At 33.3% G+C, this 2831-nt stretch overlaps 1 long non-coding RNA gene across 1 annotated transcript in view; it reads right to left on the minus strand.

Annotated features, from left to right (window-relative positions):
* Positions 1–195: 195 nt before the first annotated feature.
* LOC108375242 (uncharacterized) overlaps positions 196–2831 on the minus strand; it is a 16227-nt gene continuing 13591 nt past the window's right edge. Inside the window, exon 2 of the long non-coding RNA XR_001849143.1 lies at positions 196–546. This is a non-coding gene — a long non-coding RNA (uncharacterized LOC108375242). The remainder of the gene's footprint in view (positions 547–2831) is intronic.

Here is a 2831-nt window from a genome sequence, read left to right on the forward strand (position 1 = left end):
TTTTTTTTTTGTTAAATAGTTATATACTCATTGGAAACTTATTTTCTGAGATCATTAAGAATAAAAATTTTTGACACAATTACTTACATTTATTGAGAACTTCATTGATATTCAGTTCAAGTACAATGCCTTTTGCTGTTTATAGTAAAAGTTGTGTGGGTTTTGTTGTTTTCGTTTTATTTGTTGTTATTTTTCTTTTCTCAGCAAATTTATGTTGCTTTTAGTGCTCGTTTAAGTACACAACAAGCCCTTTGCTTTCATTCACTTTTCTTAACTCGACGAGATAGATTTTCCTTTTGCTTAGCGCAATGGGGCTATTCAAATCTTTTTGCAATTTATCTTTCTTTCTGTTTATTTGCTTTTGTGCAAATATTGATATAGGGTGTATAGAAGAACTTAGTGTATTTTTTTTTTTTTTAAGTAACTTTTGCCACAAATCAGTTCATCAATATTTGTTTAATCGAGAGCAACACTCAGATCGGTTGATCGTTATAATTGTTGTTGCTGTTGCTTTTGTTGGCGCGACGAGGAATGCTGCGCGATCTGCTTTGAATGAGAAATCAATTCAATTTAGTTTCATTTAGCGACATACATATATATTTTCACTTCACCGAANCTTTGAATGAGAAATCAATTCAATTTAGTTTCATTTAGCGACATACATATTTTCACTTCACCGAGCGCATATTCCTTTACTTTTTATCGGTGCTTTATTTTATCTTTTTGTTTTACGTATAATTTCTTTGAATGGCGCGCCATGTCTGGCGCTATGTCGCACAAAATTTGCAAAAAAAAAGAAAATAAATTCTATACATATATATGTACATATATGTACATATATATATGTATATACATATGCGAATGAACGGCGTTTTATTACGGTAGCGATCGCCACTCAGTCGCTGGGTTCAATTTATTTGAATTTCAAGCAAAGGTGCCCTTTTTACGCATTTCTATAAGAATTTCTTTTTTCTTAACTTTTGTTTTATGGCTTTCTTTTTATGATAATTATACATACGGCATATTTAACCTCAATATTCAATAACAGCACTGTTTAAAAATGATTGAACTGAGTTTTAAAAAATCGCCGAACTTTAGAAATTGTTTTCTTTCATTACTATATTTTTAACAAAACACTTGTCTAAAGCAGGGATCACACGATTTGTACATTTGTACAGCTTTGTACATTTTCACAGTTACAAACAGGTGTTGTTTAGAAGGTTGTTATTGAGCTGAACTCATTCTCGACAAAAACTTCTAGACAACACCACTCTGTGGCTGCCAAATGTGCAAATGTACAAATCGTGTGATGCCTGCTTAAATCGACATATTACAGCGCTTGCTTTTTTTAAACAGCAGTAATATTTATAAAAATTATACTTTTGAAATTTGTATGATTTTTTGCGAAACTCTGTGTGGATTGCTTTGCTCTCGGTGACGTAAAAATGCTTAATTTGGATACTGTTAATCGGCGACATTAATATTTTCTCCTAACAAGTGTCTGGTACGAATATGTATATGACTACAGTGAATTTAAAACAATTAATTCTGCTACATACGCGTACCACTAGATGGACACTGTTCTGAACTACCGAGCAAGTGTTGCCTGAGTGGGGTAAAGCGCCGACGTTGAGGAAAACAAACAAAAACACAATCCTCAGGCAGGAGTGTTATATCCCCTTTGATGTGGTCATTTGTGATCAAAAAAAAAAAATTAAGTGCTTATACTAATGATCTGGCCATTCGTAACTCTGTTAGATGCCGATGAGTGAAATTCTCTAGCGGACATTGAAAGATACATATTCATAATAGCATCAAAAATCCAGAAAATACAGGCTTTTAGAGTTTTACGATAAACTATAATACTTCATTCCGGTCCCTATCCAAGCTGGGAAAGTACTATAACTCCTAAAAGCATTTAGCAAATATATAGGAGTACAGTAAATTGAGAAGGCTTGCAGAAAAGTGGTCGGTAAGGCATGGAGAGTATCCCATTGACATACGCATTGAACCTATTTATCAGATATAAGACCAATAACGTCTTCAAATCACATATGTGCACTTTAAATTATTTGAATTTGCAAGAAGTAGCGACAGTTTGTGGCTATTTCTGGTACTTATGTTACTCCCTGCGTGCTATTGAGCTTCCAAAAATGTTAACAAATATGTATATAAAAAACTATANGTGCAAATGTACAAATCGTGTGATGCCTGCTTAAATCGACATATTACAGCACTTACTTTTTTTAAACAGCAGTAATATTTATATAAATTATACTTTTGAAATTTGTATGATTTTTTGCGAAACTCTGTGTGTCTGGTACGAATATGTATATGACTACGGTGAATTTAAAACAATTAATTCTGCTACATACGCGTACCACTAGATGGCCACTGTTCTGAACTACTGAGAAAAGTGGTCGGTAAGGCATGGAGAGTATCCCATTGGCATACGCATTGAACCTATTTATCAGATATAAGACTAATAACGGCTTCAAATCACATATGTGCACCTTAAATTATTTGAATTTGCAAGAAGTAGCGACAATTTGTGGCCATTTCTGGTACTTATGTTACTCCCTGCGTGCTATTGAGCTTCCAAAAATGTTAACAAATATGTATATAAAAAACTATAGGAAAAAATTAACCTTCTACCGCATACGACGCCATATATCTGTGGTCATAAGCTATAACCACCTAAGGCGACTTAAGACTACTATCCATGTGTATGTTAAATCCCCATCTCGCCAGCGGAACGACATATTTAAAAAGTTATAGACGAACATATTTTGATTTAAAACGTTTTTTCTCGAATTCAGGTTTTTCAACTT

The sequence above is a fragment of the Rhagoletis zephyria genome, unplaced genomic scaffold, assembly GCF_001687245.7.
Source record: "Rhagoletis zephyria isolate East Lansing unplaced genomic scaffold, Rhagoletis_zephyria_1.1 Rzeph_scaffold_08677, whole genome shotgun sequence".
NCBI lineage: Eukaryota > Metazoa > Arthropoda > Insecta > Diptera > Tephritidae > Rhagoletis > Rhagoletis zephyria.